The sequence below is a fragment of the Tursiops truncatus genome, chromosome X (genome assembly GCF_011762595.2).
Source record: "Tursiops truncatus isolate mTurTru1 chromosome X, mTurTru1.mat.Y, whole genome shotgun sequence".
Lineage (NCBI taxonomy): Eukaryota > Metazoa > Chordata > Mammalia > Artiodactyla > Delphinidae > Tursiops > Tursiops truncatus.
In genome coordinates, this window is record NC_047055.1 from 124,918,652 (window position 1) to 124,938,512 (window position 19,861).

Here is a 19,861-nt window from a genome sequence, read left to right on the forward strand (position 1 = left end):
TATCCATGTGAGGTCAGAGTCTAGAATTTGAACTCGTGCGTGGTCTCCAAAGATCGACTTTTCATGACTTTTTTCTCAGAAGGCCGTGTGATAATGTGTTCCTTCAAATAGCAGAATACATAATGGATGGAAATGGTTTCCAAGAAACAATGGACTTCACAGAGAATAGCCAGAGGAGTTGAGTCCCCAGTGCATTCCGGGCGGAGACTGGGACACAAAAGGATGCTCCCGAGAGACATCTAGGAAAAAAATAAACCAAAAGGAAATGAAGCATTTGATCCCGTGGAGACGGTCCTTGAGATGAGCGTGCGTTCTGTGGGAGCATTTAGAAAAATGGACAGTAGATTCCCAGAAAGTATGAAAGTGAAACTGAGGCTGTTATTGTCTCCAGTTAAAACAGGTGATTCAAAAAGGAAGATTCTGTCCGAGTACAGAGCTCGGTTCAAGAGTGACCATTAACTGCACGGTTACAATGATGTTAGTACTAGAAAATGAGATAAGCAAAAGTGTTGGAACTGTATTGGGAAATTTAGAGGCAAATAGGATGGATCATCTCTAGATAGGATCTAAAAAAGACTTGTCAAGAAAAAGGAGCAAACTGTTCAGAACTAGGATGGAGCATAGTTTAAGAAGTAAAGCTGCGACACCTGAAAATCTTTCCCCTCCTGAGGTAGCCATGGTGATGGGGGAGGGGGTGGACCTTGGGGGAGGAATTTGCTGTTTGATGTTTTTGTTGCTGCTGAAATAATACTTATAGTTGGGCTTTGAAGACAGCATACCAGTCTTTCTTTGTTGAAAGGAAATTTTTCTAAAGGAAAAATAAAATAAAACAAGACCCAAATTTCCCAGGGTGTGTAGGTGGATACCCTTTTCTAAAGCATCATTTGGCCAATCGGGCGACCCATTAGAATCAGCTGGAGGATTTGATAAATGCCAACACCTGTGCCTCGACCCGCCCCCAGCCCAGAGATGCCGACAGAGTGGGTCTGGAGCGCAGCCTGAGTGGTGGCATTTTTCACTTCTCCCCGAGGATTCTAATGAACAGTCACCTTTGAGAACCAGGGACCTACAGTCACACAGATTCCTGCCTCTTTAAAAATCACATCCACGGTTCCCTTCACCGAGGTAAGGCTCTTTCCCTTAAAGGATAAAATGAGGATATAACCTGAGCAAACTTCATTACTCAGTTGTTTTTTATCCCTTATTATCGGACGTGTTCTTTATAGAAAGGCAGGCATTGCTGAAAAATGACCTAATGCTTCTCTCAAAAAGCCTTTCATTTCTCTGGTTGTTTTCTTTTTTTTTTTTTTTAAACCGAAGTCATAGAGTGTTCTCGTTGTGGAGCACTTTGTCTGTCCTACAGGAAGCCCACTGGGCTGGTTCAAATGGCACCGTTGCGATTTAATTGTTCCACTTTGTCCTGTTTCTGGAATGGCGCATGAAGTTGAATTAAATACAATGATCTCAGTTCGTGTTTCCCGGCCAGTCGGTCATCCTAAGTGGCTCCTTGGAGGAGCTCCTTGCGTTGCGCTGGTCTGATTCCATGAGGCCCTTTCACTCGGGAGTGAGGGACATCATGACTGGCCCTAGAAATGTGTTCAGTGGTCGAGCATGGGTGCGTGGAAGCCAGAATTCCTTTCAGTATAATCTGGCCTTACCCGAGCTTCTACAGTGAGGAGTGTTTTCTACCAGTCAGCACTGGCCATTATGAATAGCACACTTTATCTTTTGCAGCTAGTGTAGCCTACGTTTCTTCGATGCACTTTATACGCGATAAATATCAGGTGGGGTGTAGGTCTCTGTATTATTAGCTGAGAAGCCAGGGGCTCACCAAAGTGTTTATTTTTTATTTTATTTTATTTTTTGGCTGCAGCACGTGGCATGCGGGATCTTAGTTCCCCGACCAGGGATCCAACGAACCCTTGCCCCCTGCATTGGGAGCGCAGTCTTTCTTGACCACTAGACCGCCAGGGAAATGCCCGAAGTGTTTATTTTTGAAAAGTCCCTTTTATCCCAGGAGAAGCCCACTCACGAAATCCGTGCAGTGCTGACAGTTAGAGCTGGCTTTGTGGTATGATCTAATCCTCGAGTCTCTTAAGTGATGAATGTCACTAGAACTTATGTACTTGGTCTTCGGTTACAGACATCTGTGTTCCCTCCTGCCTTGAGGTCCCGTCCTATGATCTGGAAAACCAGCCTCTTTCCAGGAGACGGTTCTCCTTGGGTGCAGGGCTCTGTCTCCATCCTGCCTCTTCTGATTTTCCTTTACCTGTTTTGAAGAGTTCGGGCTTCCTAACTTTACTCTTAGAATATCCTTAAAGCTAATGAATTTCTGATGTTCTTGAGTATATTTTTAAAAGCTCTTAATTTGTGAGTAAAATTAAGCATCAAAATGGGCCTCCTCAGAAGGAGGCTTCTCATTTTAATCTAGTCTGTAAAAATCTCGGGGAAAGCAGCCACACACACACACACACACACACACACACACACACGTACACACGTACACACGTACACACATACACAGGTACACACGTGAAGTTTATTTGTTAATACCTATTGAAGGCAGTTATCTGAGCTGCCATAAATTCAGTGTTTTCCTAATCACCTAATTAACTCAAAGGACATTCTTAACAGAGGCCAGTTGTTTTGCATGTGGTCGTTTTAAAACCTCTTTGACGCAATCAGCCTGTGCTCCTCCAATATTTGAAGCTGCAGAGGACTTTAGTCTTCAAATGGCACCCTGGCTGTTGGTAACTTTCCACTCGGGAATTTGCCACATGAAAGTTGAACATCAAGGTTTTACACGTGTGTGTATCACGTCCTCTTCGTGATACCGTGAGGGGTGGGCCAGTGGAAAAGAACATGCAGTAACAGAGACTAGTTAAAGGATAATTAAACGTAGGGGAAATAGAACCATCAAGGCAGAGGATTTAATTGGGTTTAATTGGGTTAAGAGGAGTAGGCCAGAATGAGAGAATAGCTCTTAATAGGAGGTCTGAAAATAGCCAAGGAAAGCATTCATCGCAGAAAAAAAACCTGGGGCATCTGATTATTGTAGTGGGAAAAAAAAATCAACCTTTTTATATCCTTCTCTGTACAGAAAGAGGTGAAGGGAAGAAAGAACTCTTCCCACATGTACACTGAAGAAAAGCAACAGAGAGTTTTCAGATGCAGAAGGGAGGTGGTACAGGTTGTAAGTCAGAAGGGATAGACTTACCTTTTTGGAGTTTCAGGATTTTGTCATTTGTTAAACACTTTGGAGCTTACGTAACATTGAGTCTTCCCGCATCCTTTGTCTTAGAAATGGACCGTAGGGAATAGGTGGGACACATAGAGAAGCAGTGGGTTTACGCACGCCGCCATCAATGCTGTTCATCCCTGGATTTCTTCTCGGTGGCTTTCATGAGTTCAGACTCTGGTGACCCAGCGTCCGATGGCAAATTTTTTTTTAATGGGAGTATAGTTGATTTACAGTGTTGTCAGTTTCAGGTGTACAGCAAAGTGAATCAGTTATCCATATACATAGATCCACTCTTTTTTAGATCCTTTTCCCATATAGGTCATGACAGAGTATTGAGTAGAGTTCCCTGTGCTCTACAGTAGGTCCTTATCAACTATCTATTTTATATACAGTGGTGTGTATATTTCAATCCCAGTCTCCCAATTTATTCTTCCCCCCGTTTTTCCCCAGTAACCATAAGATTTTTTTCTACATCTGTGACTCTATTTCTGTTCTGTAGATAAGTTCATCTGTACCCTTGTTTTAGATTCCACATATAAGTGATATCATAAGATATTTATCTTTCTCTGTCTGGCTTCACTTAGTATGATAATCTCTAGGTCCATCCATGTTGCTGCAGATGGCATTGTTTTGTTTGTTTTTTTATGGCTGAGTAATATTCCATTGTGTATATGTACCACATCTTCTTTATCCATTCATCTGTCAGTAGACACATAGGTTGCTTCCGTGTCTTGGCTGTTGTAAATAGCACTGCAGTGAACATTGGGGCGCATGTGTCTTTTTGAATTATGGTTTTCTCAGGGTATATGCCCAGGAGTGGGACTGCTGGATCATATGGAAACTCTAGTTTTTTAAGGAACCTCCATACTGTTTTCCACAGTGACTGCACCAATTTACATTCCCACCAACAGTGTAGGAGGTTCCCTTTTCTCCACACCCTCTCCAGCATTTGTTGTTTGTAGACTTTTTGATGATGGCCGCTCTGACCGGTTTGAGTCCAGTGGCAAATTAATTAACTTCTCTTCTTCTGACTCTTTCCCTTCCTCCATCCACTGGTGGTATTTCAAATGTAAACTCACATTAGCTATCGTGTTCTATGTATCTAGGATTAGAAAGACGTGTGAGTTTTCAACGTTCCTTTATTCTCAAGTTTTAGGTTTAAAATTTAAGCGGCTTTGGTTCAGAAAGAGAGAAGGACCCTGCCTTTGCTGGAATCATTCCAGAGGTGAAGGGGTGCCCCGGCCTTGGAGCTGATCCCTGCCTCTTCCGTATACAAGTGGTGTAGATAAAGGGTGAATTCCTGGTCCCAGTATTCCTATCAGTCACTTGTTGTGGGCATAGCTTTGACCACTAGGGAAGCCAGACTGGGGTGGTGTCAGGTTCCAGCAAAGGTCTGTGGGGAGGGATGCCCAGGAAGACTTCCCTGACCTGGACAGGTGTGACCACAGCAAGGCAAGACCTTCAGGCGGAGGTGTCATGCCTTCTCACAGGGGACTTACGCTCAGGGCACTTCTTCCGAAGGGAGGGCAGAAAAGCCAGAAAAGCCTTGTTGCAAGATTGCTGAGCGTGTGGTCTTTATTCACTCAACCACGTGTACCGTATCCACCAGCAGAAAGCCCTCCTATAACCAGTTCAGGGTAGCTGGAGATGCAGGCGGTATCAGTAGTTTGGCAATTAGTCAAGGGATCTTAACCATGCCTACTCGGGGTGTGTGTGTGTGTGTGATCCCTTTGTCAGTTTGGGGAAAAATATACACCCTTTCTGAAAATAGTATTTTAAGTCATAAGATAAATAACCTTAAAAGGAAACCAGTTTTATTGACGTAGTTATCAAGATATTCTTTAAATGTGCCATAGTGTTTTATTATTGAAGTATAGCCGATTTGCAACCTTGTGTTATTTTCTGCTGTACAGCAAAGTGACTCAGTTATACATATATATACGTTATTTTTCATATTCTTTTCCATTATGGTCTATTACAGGATATTGAATATAGTTTCCTGTGCTCTATAGTAGGACCTTGTTTATCTGTTTTATATACAGTAGTTTGTATATGCTAATCCCAAACTCCTAATTTATTTTCCCCCCTTTCCCCTTTGATAGCCATAAGTTTGTTTTCTGTGTCTGTGAGTCTGTTTCTGTTTTGTAAATAAGTTCATTTTATCATTTTTTTAGATTCCACATATAAGTGACATCATATGGTATTTCTCTTTCTCTGTCTGACTTATTTCACTCAGTATGATCATCCCTAGGTCCATCCATGTTGCTGCAAATGGCGTTATTTCATTCTTTTTCATGGCTGAGTAATATTCCATTGTATATATGTACCACATCTTCTTTATCCATTCCTCCGTCAGTGGACACTTAGGTTGCTTCCATGTCTTGGCTGTTGTGCATAGAGCTGCTATGAACATTGGGGTGCCTGTATCTTTTTTTAATATTTATTTATTTGACTGCTGGGTCTTAGTTGCATGCGGGATCTTCATTGAGGTGGGATCTTGTTTTAGTTGCAGCCCGTGGGATCTAGTTCCCTGGCCAGGGATTGAACCCGGGCCCCCTGCACTGGGAGCACGGAGTTTTAACCCCTGGACCACCAAGGAAGTCCCTGCATGTATCTTTTTGAATTAGAGTTTTCTCTGGATATATGCCCAGGAGTGGGTTTGCTGGATTGTAAAATGTGTCATAGTATTTTATGTGCTTCCTTTTTGTGTATTAAGTAACCAGATCTAGTTAAGAGGTTGATAATTGTCACAACTGGAAAGTAGTGGTGACTATAGACAGCATTTTGTGATATCTGCCATAGCATTAATTTGATAAGAAAATATGTGACTTCTGTTGGGGGAAAGTTACAGGGACTTCTCCTGTTACTGAGTGTGTGTGTGTGTGTGTCTGTTACACCTACATTCATAAGAAGCAAAGCCTAAATTTCAGTTCACATTTACTGAAAACAAAGATGTAATCTCTCTCATCTGTTCTAGTTTATAGAACCCCTGGCTTCTCTTCAGGGGCACCTGGGTGGGCATGGGAATCAGGGACTCTGGGTAGAGAAACTCTGAATTTGGAACTGCGTAGAGGAAAGGATTTAAAAATTTACTTTATTCAGCTTTTCTTTTTGAAACCTGCACGTGTAGGTAGGAATTTTGCCAGAGGCTGGGGATGAGAGAGTAATTAGGCTCCAGTAGAGAGGGTACCGTGTGAGAGTGTTTGCATGTGAAGATAAAGTAAGGAATCTAGTGGATTCGAATCTTCCCTCATTTTTCTTTAAAAAGTAAAGGTGTCCGGGGCAGTGATAGTTGAACGCTATTTACTGCATTTATTGGCGCCATACATTTCATTTGCACGAATTGTACTTTTGTTATAATGCTTGTAAGGCTTTGGGGGATTAACGAGGAGATGCCTTTGAACCTTGACCCTGAATCTGTCTCTTGACTACAGACTTCTTATCCTTTCCTCCCTTTGTGAATTCTCTCCTTCCTTTTGCATCTCTTTCCTTCCTTCATCTCCTCCCTCTCTACACTAATGTGAGACACAAAGGTTTTCAGGGAAGAAGAGCCCTCGCCTACATTCCACATCTTGGATGACCCAGTCAATTCCTAGAGATGGAAGGTCTCAACTCAGGTAGTTTCTGATGCTAAGACGGGAAACCTCTCTGGAGTGTCTCAACCCCTGGGAAAAGGGTTGGTTTTCACACATGAATCTTCCTGTTTGAGGAAGACAGAGGAAACGTGCTGGGGAATGGGTGGAGATGGTGGTGGTCAAGACAGAAAACAAACCCGCCTCTTCTGGGAGCTTAGATAGAGTTGTGCTTGGCGAGTACAGTGTGTGGGAACAGGATTGTTTAATCGCCCAGAGTCCTACGGTGTATAAGCACATCAGCTTTCATCACTTGAAGTGACTCGACACCATCAGAAACACAGGAGAGAAGAATTCCACCTGTCACAGTGAGCACCACACTGAAAATAGTGATTTCCAAGATGCAGGGTCTTCCACATACGATGAAACAGCCTTCCCCATAAGAAGAAGTATGCGTTAGGCAAATAGGATACAGGCTTCAGAGGAAAAGTGGGACACTCCAGCTGGGGTCTATATAAGCTTGAGCCAGTCCTTGAGTCATGGATGGTGTCTCAGGAAACATGCAGAAGACACTCTCTGTTGCTGGACACTCTACAGTTCATCGGTAGAGGCTATAAGCAGTCATTTCAAAGCTACTTGTTACAGACTCAAAGACACACACTTATCATTATCACCTGAAATGGTTCTTGATCGTTGTCTCCTTTGGGAAGACTCGGTTCTTCTCATCCAGACTAACCCCAAAGTGTCCAGGTGTTCAGCCATCGATCGGCAGGCCCCCCGTCTGACTGGGTGAGGTCCCACCACATCTAAGGTACTAACCCCAGGTCAAACTGGGCTGTCTATAAATAGACTCCCCTTTTTTGCTCACACGAGTAGCTTTCCTTTGCAGGGGAACTCACTCAACTTCTTGTCATAAATACCTCCTTTTGTTGATCAAGATCACTTCAGCCCCTGTTATACAACTCTGGGAACGCCTTTTATAGTGAATGGTATTAAGAGTGCTTCACATGAACCTATCTATGAAACAGAAACAGAATCACAGACATAGAGAACAGACTGGTGGTTGCCAAGGGGGAGGGGTTGGGGGAGGGATGGAGTGGGAATTTGGGGTTAGCAGATAGATGTAAGCAATTACATATAGGATGGATAAACAACAAGGTTCTACTGTATAGCACAGATAAGTATATTCAGTAAACCATAAATGATAAACCATAATGGAAAAGAATATAAAAAAAGAACATATATATATGCATAAATGAATCACTTTGCTATACAACAGTAATTAACACAACATTGTAAATCAGCTATACTTCAATTTAAAAAATGACTAAAAGAGATATAATAAGCAGAAAAAAAATAGAGTGCTTAACATCTGGGACTCCTTACTTTCCTTGCAGAGATCTCACAAATAGATCCTCGGAAATGGATCTGTACCTCAGTTTTTAAAGTTAGGTTCCATCAAAATTGACTGAAACTGGTAAAGTGCCACAGAATAACACTTTTCATTCTTGTGTCAAAGGGCAAACCCAAGACACTCTGTCTTCACGATGAAACTCATACGGGCAAAAACCATAGGGGCTAAAGCATGGGGCCCACAGGAGGTTTATGTTGGGGGTACGAATGGAGTCGCTGGTAGGGGGTTTACTATGGTACCCACAGGAAATCAGCTAAGGAGAGCATCGTGGATGCTGACTTGCCATTTTTCTGCCTTTCTTGTCCAGGTTCCTTATGGCTTCCTTCAGTATCTTGTCTCTTCCTTTTGATTGAATAACCTTTGCTGAGGACCTTCGCTTTCCCAAGTTTAACTGTTAATCATCTGTGGTCTTTGCCTTTCAGTTGCTCATCGTCTAGCAATGAATGTGAATTGGCTCTGAAATAATGTGTGTTCCTTCCTGGTACATCTTTCCCACTGTCTGTAAATCTTTGTAGGTTTGTATTCACATTCTTGAGTTTCAGTCCTTCACTCCTCTGTTACCATCTGACAGAAGCCCTTGGGGCCAGTTCTCTCTACGTATCTAGAAGTTTCAGTGCGTCTCTTAGACACTCCATTCCAAATTCCAACCTGCAGAAGCCCACAGTCCCACAGAAGGAGGGGCTGGGAAGAAGTGGAGCACGCATTTGCTTAATTGTAGTGATTTAAATTACAGCCTTGACCTCATCCTCTGGAATGTAGACTGTATTCAGATGGGAGTTTGATTACGTATCGTCATATTGATCAAAGTGGGTCACGGTGGAAGCATTGAGTAAAACCTCAGGAAGTAGTTATAATTAGCTCTCGTTTCTTTGGGGAACACTTCTTGTTGCACATGTATATATATTTACGTACACGTACATATGCCTATGTGGTGTATGTATTCACACACACATATATGCCCCTATACCTACGTGCAGTAATATCCTTAAGTTACATCCTATGCTGTGCCCATTTTATAGGTAGGAATGTGGAGGCATCGATGGTTTCCAGCCTTCAGTGGTTGCTGACGGCGTTGAATTCTAGGCAGCCCAAGTCCAGAAGGCACGTCCCTAACCCTTGCCTGTACTCCTTCCAGATATTTAACTTACATCCTATGCTGTGCCCATTTTATAGGTAGGAATGTGGAGGCATCGATGGTTTCCAGCCTTCAGTGGTTGCTGACGGCGTTGAAGTCTAGGCAGCCCAAGTCCAGAAGGCACGTCCCTAATCCTTGCCCATACTCCTTCCAGATATTTAACTTACATCCTATGCTGTGCCCATTTTATAGGTAGGAATGTGGAGGCATCGATGGTTTCCAGCCTTCAGTGGTTGCTGACGGCGTTGAAGTCTAGGCAGCCCAAGTCCAGAAGGCACGTCCCTAATCCTTGCCCATACTCCTTCCAGATATTTAACTTACATCCTATGCTGTGCCCATTTTATAGGTAGGAATGTGGAGGCATCGATGGTTTCCAGCCTTCAGTGGTTGCTGACGGCGTTGAATTCTAGGCAGCGCAAGTGCAGAAGGCACATCCCTAACCCTTGCCCGTACTCCTTCCAGATGTTTAACAGCGGATGAGTAGATGTTGCGATGCCCAGTGGTGTGTATTTGAGCCTGTTTTTCAGACTGCGCACGCTTAGACCAAACTATCTAGCAATGGGTAATCGGCATCACGTATAATATGTTTTATTGATCATGTACAACGTGAAGGGCCTTGCACAAGGTGCCGGAGAGATTTACAAAGAATGGAGAAGGCATAGGACCTGAACAAAAGGAACTTGATACCTCAGTGGGTTGGTTTGGAGAGAGAGAGACACACATACACACACACACACACACACACACACGTGCATCATATTATATTATTAGCTTAGATGTAGATATGTGTATATTTTAAAACTCTATACATATAGTTATATGTATGTATGCATAATTTCCAGTACGAACTCTTGCAAAATAACCCCGTATGGTCAGATATGAGAAGGCGGCGATGGATTCTTTGTATAGGATAGTGAGTACAGGGAATCCATGAATATCGGGGAATTAATATTCATTATGAATGTGGGTGTAGAATTCAGGTGAATGTAAATCTAGTGACATTTTTATCCTGCCCGTAGAGGTTTTGTGGTCCTGAAGAGTACATTTTTTAGAAATAAGGTTGTAAGCCTGTTTTATCTGCTGCTGACACCGCGCATCTTCCCGTACTCTGCAGTGCCAGTGATCTCCCCTGAACTATGGCTTTCTGCCTCATTGGAGAACTTTCTGTTCCCACCGCTTCCCTGTTTCACGTACACTCAGTTTTGAGGATAGCCGTCTGTGGTTCCCGAGGATCCTCAGGCTGAAGGCCACAGCAGAGGGCACGTCCTCCAGGTCTTCATGGCGCGGTCCAGGGAGCTGCAGCTCTGGGCGCTGAGTGATGGGTCAGAGGTCGCCTGGCTAGTTAGCGACCTAGGCAGTAGCGTCTTAGGTGACCTGACTCTAGTTTTAGCGGTGCTGTCAGCCACTGCTGCTTTTTATGGATTGTGTGGGCAGATGGCCCATTGCCTTGGGCTTGGCATGTAACCTTGGCATTGATCTTTTTCCTTCCCTTTTAAAATTTCAGATATTTTCATTTAAAATTTCAGATTTTTTTCTTTTTTTTTTTTTTTGGCAGTACACGGGCCTCTCACTGCTGTGGCCTCTCCCGTTGCGGAGCACAGGCTCCGGACGCGCAGGCCCAGCGGCCATGGCTCACAGGCCCAGCCGCTCTGCGGCATGTGGGATCTTCCCGGACCGGGGCACGAACCCGCGTCCCCTGCATCGGCAGGCAGACTCTCAACCACTGCGCCACCAGGGAAGCCCCCTCAGATATTTTTTTAAGTGCTTGGGAAAATAAAGTGAGGGCAAACCTATATAGACATGCATCTCTTGATGGAAATTTGCACTGTGAAATAACGATGCTCATAGAATGTGCACTACATGGAAATATATACACACCCACATAGAAGCTAAACAAATATACATACGGCCCTACTAGAAAATAGAACGTTGCCAATATCTTTGTATTGTGAGTTGTGACCCTGGATAGGAGTTAACTGTCCCAGAATGTGGTTTTAATCATGCCCTTCCTGTTTTTTGTATTTCAGTACAAATACAGCTCTAAGTAATGTACTGTTTAGTTTTATGTAACATCGTATCAGTAACATCACACCATATGTATTCTTCTGTGACTTGCTTTTTATTTGGGGGTTTATCGGTTTTAACTTACAGATCCGTTTTTTATGTTTCACTGTGTGTAGTATTCTGTTTTAATATGCCAGCATTTATCCATTCACCTCTTCGTGAATGTCTGGGTTCTTCCTGTTCTTTTCTTACTATGACTACGGCTGCAAATGGAAATGTCTGTTTCCCAACATGAATATTCAAGAAGCTCTATGGGACAGATAGAAACGATTTAACTATATAGTTTGTGTATATATGTGTGTGTACGCTGATCTGCACCAAAGTCTTCTGCACGCTCGACTTTCCTCCGTGACACAAATTTGTTTCCTGTGTGGCCACACTACTTGTCACCGGCGTGGCGTGGGAAGGGCTCAACATCCGTGCTCAACATTTGGTGCCGTTGGGCTTCTGCATTTTCGCTAACCCTTTGTGATCTCTCCTCTCTTTGACCAGTAACCAGTGAGGTTACCGGTAACCACGTCTCTGGTCCTGTGTTAAGACCCTCAGCAGATGTGAGGACTTAGTGTATGTGGAATCTTGGAAAGAGAGCCACCACAGGTGGCCTTGCATTTACCTAAATAACTAGAAAAAGGATGGTACTAATTATTGAACTGTGGAACAAAAGCATGGAGACAGTTAGAGGAGCACAGAAATGAGATTTTTCGGAGACCAGATGTCTCGAAGGCATGACAGTTTGACCTTGATGATCTGTGACTTGAGTTTGGTGAGAGAGCTCCACACAAACCCTGGACATATTTGCAAATTACTTGATTTAGATTTGGGAATCATGTTTGGTAATAGATAGTTTTAAAAAAATTAAACATGTGTTTATTAAATTTTCTGTTAAGTGTTGAACATTTTTCCTTGCCCTAGGGCTACAGTGATCAAAATAGATTTTTTTGAAATTTATTTTTTATTGAAGTATAGTTGATTTACAATGTTGTGTTAGTTTCAGGTGTACAGAAAAGTGAGTTTTATATATATATACATACACACACACACACACACAGACACACACACACACACACACACAGACACACACACACACATATACGTATATATATACTGTTTCACATTCTTTTCTCTGATAGGTTATTACAAAATATTGAGCAGAGTTCCCTGTGCTGTACAGTAGGACCTAGTTGTTTATTTATTTTATATATAGAAGTGTGTATCTGTTAATCCCAAACTCCTAGTTTATCCCTCCCTTCCTTCCCCTTTGGTAACTATAAGTGTGTTTTCTGTCTGTGGGTCTATTTCTCTTTTGTATGTAAATTCATTCGTATCATGTTTTTTTAGAGTCCACATATAAGTGATAGATATTGTGTGATATTTGTCTCTGACCGACTGACTTCACTTGGTTTGATGATCTCTAGTTGTTGCTGCAAATGGCATGATTTCATTCTTCGTGATGGCTGAGTAGTATTCCATGGTATAATATGTACCACATCTTCTTTATCCATTCGTCTGTTGACATTTAGGTTGCTTCCATGTCTTGGCTGTCGTGAGTAGTGTTGCTTCTATGAACATTTGATTTGGATTTGGAAATCAGGTTAGGTATCAGTTGAATTAGACACAGAAAGTCAAGCATTTAATGAGCTTTTAATACATGCCAGTCCCTGTGCTTGCTTTAGATGTACACACAATGAATAAGGAAAAAAGCACCGCTTTTAGGGACACTTTCATGAGAGTATAATCTTCAAGTGGGCAGGAATTCCGTCTCATCTCCCGCTATGTCCCAGTAACTTAGAATAGTGATCTTTATGAAATACTTACTGATCTATGACTAAGTGTTGGTGTTTTATTTCGGTGACCACTGTAGATTCTGTTGTCCACATCATTGCTCTAGAAAAAACATCCATGTTTTATTCCTGATCATATCTCTGGCCTACATATCCTTGGTGTATCTTTCTATCCAATCAATCCTTTTTTAATTGAAGTATAGTTGATTTACAATGTTAATTTCTTCTATGCAGCAAAGTGATGTAGTTATACATATGTATACATTCTTTTTTATATTTTCCGTTATGGTTTACCACAGGATATTGAATATAGTTCCCTTGTTGTTTATCCATCCTATATATAATAGTTTGCATCTGCTAACTCCAAACTCTCTATCCATCCCTCCCCCAAACCCCTCCCCCTTGGCCTGGAGAACCACCAGACTGTTCTCTATGTCTGTGAGTCTGTTTCTGTTTCATAGGTAAGTTCGTTTGTGTCATATTTAAATTCCACATGTAAGTGATATCATATGGTATTTGTCTTTCTCTGTCTTACTTCACTTTAGTATGACAATCTCTCTGTCCATCCATGTTGCTGCAAATGGCATTATTTTGTTCTTTTCTGTGGCTGAGTAATATTCCATTGTATATATGTACCACATCTTCTTTATTCGTTCCTCTGTTGATGGACATTTAGGTTGTTTCCATGTCTTGTAACTAGTGATGCTGTGAACATAGGGGTGCATCTATCTTTTTGAATTATAATTTTGTCCAGATATATGCCCAGTCTGTCCAGTGTCTTGACTGGACCACATATAAGCCATTAACTCTTTTTCCTGGGTTTAGTCTGGGTTCTGGCTCTGGTTGCAAACTCCAGTTCCTACGACTGTGGCCCTGTTGTTTTCCTGAGCCATTAAACTTCAGTGTGAGAACAGAAATGGTGACGGAGGTGATGGAGTTGATGCTTTGAAGCCCCCACTGGGCATACGGCAGCCTTGAAGATAGTACATATGGCATCTTCATTCTGTAATTATTTACATCTAAACTTCTTGGTTCAAAAGGGTGGATTTTGATGGGATCTGGTTTTTAGAACTGAAAGGAAGTACAGGGATAGATGTGCAGAGAGCTAGAAGATTTGACAAAAGACACAGTAGATGGTGACTGTGCCCATCTGGGAGATAACATCAAAGCCAGCAGATTAAAAAATACACAAAAAATACACAAAATAACTGGCTGATTGCCAGCATCAGGGAATCTCGAATAGGGATTGTGTGTGTGTGTGTGTGTGTGTGTGCGTGCACGCGTGTGTGTTGTCAGCCCATGTGCAGAATGTCGAGGTTGTTCACGTAGATAACAGGTGCCCTGGGCCACCTCACGGTAGACATCTGTGTTGTAGGATAAAAGATGAACCATACCCCACTTGGGTACCATGAAATGTTGGTGTCCTCACCAAAAACAAAAGAAAAAATGAAACTGGGGAGGTCTACAGGTTGTAGTTTGGGGAATGGCTATTGCAGACTTTCGAGGAAACAGTGTGGCAGGATTGTTGTACAAGCTCATTAATTTTACCAGCATCTATTGTTCTTGGTTTCCTGATGCTTTGGGATGTGAGATGAAAGTGAATCTTCCAAGTGCCTCTTGGGGTCAGCAGACTATTGGTAGCAGATAGCACGTCCCAGACCTTCGATGGAGCTGAGAGTCACATCAGGGGAGGGCTGTGCCACTTCGTTAATCCTCTCATGTTTTTTTCCTTCCTTCTCTTTTCTTTTTTTTTTTTTTTTCTTGGAAGATGCATCCACAGAGTTCTGTCTTGTAATGTATCTCGCAGCCACAGAAAGGTGAGGCCGTGAACACCCAGGAGACATGATTTTATTCCTTGGAAGGCCAAAACACCAAGATAAATTTGATCAGGGCTCACCTAAATTAAATATATATTGTAAAATTAAACCAATCTCAATTTGAGTGATCTGCACTTTGGAAAGAAATTTATTGCAGTTTTTATTTTGACTCATTTATAGTTTAGCTTGCCTGAGTAGCTGGAGCCAAGTCTTAATTACAGCCTCATACAGAACGACTGTCCTGTAGAGATCATTCGAAACTACCTAATCAAGTTATAAATCAAGTCGAAATGCCACTCTGAGAAATTAGTCTGTGTGCAACTTTTGCTGGGAGAACATGCTATCAAGGCCTTCCTAACTCCCCAGTTGTATGTATGCAGTGAAGTTACAGTTTTTGTTCTCATTTTTCTCATTAAAATTTTTTCTTCAGGAATTTCCTTTGTAGTATCTTGGGTTTTTTTTTGTTGTTTTTTTTGTTTTGTTTTTTGCGGTACGTGGGCCTCTCACTGCTGTGGCCTCTCCCGTTGCGGAGCACAGGCTCCGGACGCGCAGGCTCAGCGGCCATGGCTCGCGGGCCCAGCCGCTCCGCGGCATGTGGGATCTTCCCGGACCGGGGCACGAACCCGCGTCCCCTGCACCGGCAGGCGGACTCTCAACCACTGTGCCACCAGGGAAGCCCTGTAGTATCTTGTTTTTATTTCGGAAAAATTTGAAAGTATATGAATACATATTATAGAGAAAATAGATAACATATTTATAAACGTGTATTATACGTATCCCAACTGTGCATATATATTACGTGTAGCTATAACAGCATTTCACTCCTTGTAAACTTATTTTCAGTGTGACGTTTACCTGAGAAGTCTTTTTTTGGTCCTCCCCAAAATAAACTTATAATGATTTTTAAATGAGGATGCATGTTTAAAATAGGTTTATTTTTTAAACCTTCATTGCTAAAACTTTTACAGTTGCCAAATATTTGAATGTGACACACACACACATATATATACACACACAAACATAAATAATTTGATAATTTTCAAATGTACCCACAGGTGCTCAGTCATTTACGTGGCCACCATGATCCCATATTTGATGATTTATACCCGTGGTTCTTACCTTGAGATGATCTTGCCTCCAGAGGTCACTTAGCAATGTCTGGAGACATTTTTGATTGTTAAAAATGAGAGGCGGGTGCTACCAGCCTCGGGTGCGTAGAGACCAGAGGTGCTACTACACACCCTACAGGGCTCAGGGTGGCCCTCACCACAAAGAGCAGTGTGGTCCCAGATGTCAGCAGTGCAGAGTCTGTGCAACAGTGCTCGGCATTGGTGGGATTCCATGTGTGCAAAGTGCCAAATTCCAGAGCATCGGGAAATAGGATGGCTCGGAACGTATGATTACTTTGAATGCCTAGCCTGGGCTTCATGAGTGTCCAGATACCCGCCCCCCCCCCCGCCATTCCCCTTCTCTTAGGTCCGGCTGGTTCATGGTCTCTCTCTGGCCCTCAGAACCTTGTGGGGAGGTAGGCTTGATCACACAGGTGAAGCAGGAAGTGTACGTGTGCCCTCACTTGCTCAGTCTTAACAAATATGTGACATAGAGGTGCTGTCTTCCACATGGAGCTGGAAAAATGATGGAGTGGACCAGGCTTCCTCAAGGCATTCACGGTGTAAGTCCTGGGACAAATCCGCCAACTGAATTCTACCTTTATGGAATTCTGTGCTCCAGGGACTATGTGATGCCTTGTGTGGACCAGCTCAGTTAATTCCCAGAGAGTTAGAAACACATAAGTAAAGAGAGGCTCAAAGAGTTTAAAGTACTCGCTCTATACCTGCTTCGTGCCAGCCCTGGGCTGCCTTCAGTGCATGTTGTCTCTGTACCCGGGAGTGTTTTGAGCAGGTCTGTGTTCAAAATCCCAGCACTTCGTGGGTGTTGAGGAGACCTTTTCTCTGCCCTGCCCCTTTGCTCCCTTGTGGCTCAGCCCAGCCCCACAAAGGAGGCATGACATGCCATCTACTTAAAGCTCAGAGAGGTTGACTCACTTCTCCAGCTAACAGAGAGGTAGCATTTGGGGACCCAGGTCTATCAGAATCAGAAATTACTGGCATCTCCTATGACCATGAGGAAGGCTTGAGAAGGAAGTACTGATGCTGGTTGTAAAGCAGAAGGGCTTTCAGGAGCACAAGATTTCAGACAAGTCAGCACCTCTTTCACGTTTTCTGTCTGTCTCTTAATTATTCAGCAATTGGATCATGCTGTGGCAGAAATCCAAATGTTGTCTCCAGTACAAAGATAAAAGCAAACACATAAATCAGCCATTGGGTGTGATGCGAATTTTCAGTCTCAATGCTACCATCCCGTGTTGTAGTGCATTTTCATCCAACTCTGATTAACTTGGCCCAGGATGTCACGGATGACAATATTTCCCCCAGACGTATTCTAGCTCCGTGATAGGTCTGGCTCAGATATGTTTCATTAGAAAATAAATTATCTGTTTGACATCTTCTACTCAACCATTCCCTGAAATGAAATGCATAATTACATTCTAGCCGAGAAAGACTCTGAATAACCCAGAATAATCTGTGTCCTTAGAAGCACATCTGTCTATTTTCAGCTGAAGAATGCTGTATTTAAAGGTAGAGTCCTGTACTGAACAGACTGGTGGTTGCCAAGGGGGAGGGGTTGGGGGAGGGATGGAGGGAGAGTTCGGGGTTAGCAGATGTGAGCTTTTATGTATAGGATGGATAAACACCAAGGTCCTACTGTGTATCACAGAGAACTATATTCAGTATCCTATGATAAACCATCATGGAAAAGAATATATAAAAAAACGATGTGTACGTATAACAGAATCACTCTGCTGGACAGCAGAAATCAATACAACGTTGTACATCAACTGTACTTCAGTAAAAAAATGTTGATTAAAAGAAAGGTAGAGGCCCTGCAACACCTCATGAAGTGTTTTCTGTCTCTAATGCATCATTTGTGGTACTCACGTGCGACAGTCTTGAATGTCCTGCGCGCAGTGGTTTATCTGGGGAGAGTCGTCGTGTGATCCCGTAGGGACAAATTGAGGCGGTCCTTTTTGTTTTCTTTATTTTGGGGGTGCCTCGTGGCTTGCAGGTCTCAGTTCCCCGACCAGGGATTGAACCCGCGGCCCTGGCAGTGAGAGCGCCGGAGTCCTAACCACTGGACTGCCAGGGAATTCCCAAGGAGGTCACTCTTTAAAAGTTAACTCCTCCCAGACTCAGTAGGAAGATGACTCAGATGTACCAGAAGGTTCTTAAATAGGCTGCAGGGTTTACCCTTGAAGGCATGCAGTGCTTTACATGAAGATCGGGATTGCTGTATCCACACTCTTAATTATGAATGGTGTCTTGATGTGACAAGCAGTACGGCACGTACTTGAGATGCAGCATCTTGTTCAGTTTCTTACAAGGAAGCTGAGATTCAGGGCGATGATGTCTGGAGCCTACAGACACGTGCCCCTGCGTAGCCCGAGGAGGATGAATATCCGGTGTCGATGCTCTTTCCACTGCATGTTGCTCCCTTTATGTTCGCTGGTAAATACCCACCTGGCATGAAACCAGTCTGGTCTGGTTGCACACTTCCCTTTACCCGTCTTGGAAAACTTTTAGAGCTCCACTCATAATACCTTAGGAAAAAGTGACAGTTTTTTTTTTTACATTTATTTATGTATTTATTAGTGTATGTATGTATGTATGAATTTATTTAAAAATTTGGGCTTCCCTGGTGGCGCGGTGGTTGAGAGTCCGCCTGCCGATGCAGGGGACACGGGTTCGTGCCCCGGTCCGGGAAGATCCCACATGCCGCGGAGCGGCTGGGCCCATGAGCCATGGCCGCTGAGCCTGCGCGTCCGGAGCCTGTGCTCCGCAACGGGAGAGGCCACGGCATTGGGAGGCCCGTGTACCGCTAAAAATTTTATTGGGGTACAGTTGCTTTACAGTGTTGTATTACAGTTTCTACTGTACAGCAAAGTGAATCAGCTCTACGTATCCATATGTCCCCTCTTTTTTGGATTTCCTTCCCATTTAGGTCACCACAGAGCATTGAGTAGAGTTCCCTGTGCTATACAGTAGGTTCTCATTAGTTAGCTATTTTATGCATAGTAGCGTATATATGTCAATCCCAATCTCCCAGTTCATCCCACCCTCCTTCCCCACTTGGTATCCATACGTTTGTTCTCTACATCTGTGTCTCTATTTCTGCTTTGCAGCACTCTTTGACATAAATCACAGTGATACCTTTTTTGACCCACCTCCTAGGGTAATGAAAATAAAAACAAAAATAAACAAATGGGACCTAATTAAACTTAAAAGGATTTGCACAGCAAAGGAAACCATAAACAAGACGAAAAGGGAACCCTCAGAATGGGAGAAAATATATTTACTTTATATTGGAGTATAGTTGATTTACAATGTTGAGTTTCAGGTGTACAGCACAGTGATTCAGTTAAACATATACCTATATCCATTCTTTTCCCATATAGGTTATTACAAAATACCGAGTATAGTTCCCTGTGCTATACAGTAGGTCCTTGTTTATTTTATGTATAAAGTGACAGTTTTCTTAAACATCTGAGAAACAGTGTTTTGGGAGTGCCTATCCATTGCTGGGCTAATATTATCAATAATAGTGCAATTAGGAGACATCAGTACAGTTATCTGTGCAGTGTGTTTGTTCATTGAACAAAGACTTGAATGTTTCCGGAGTACTGGCATCGTTCTTGCTGATGGGACTCACTGTAGAAATTAAGACAAGCGGTTGTCTGGCGAAATTCTACTGCCCGCAGATGCCGCTCTACAGATGCATC

At 42.9% G+C, this 19,861-nt stretch overlaps 1 protein-coding gene across 8 annotated transcripts in view; it reads left to right on the top strand.

Annotated features, from left to right (window-relative positions):
• LOC117310287 (neuroligin-4, X-linked-like) overlaps nt 1-19,861 on the top strand; it is a 345,163-nt gene that overhangs the window by 55,946 nt on the left and 269,356 nt on the right. The window lies entirely within an intron of this gene.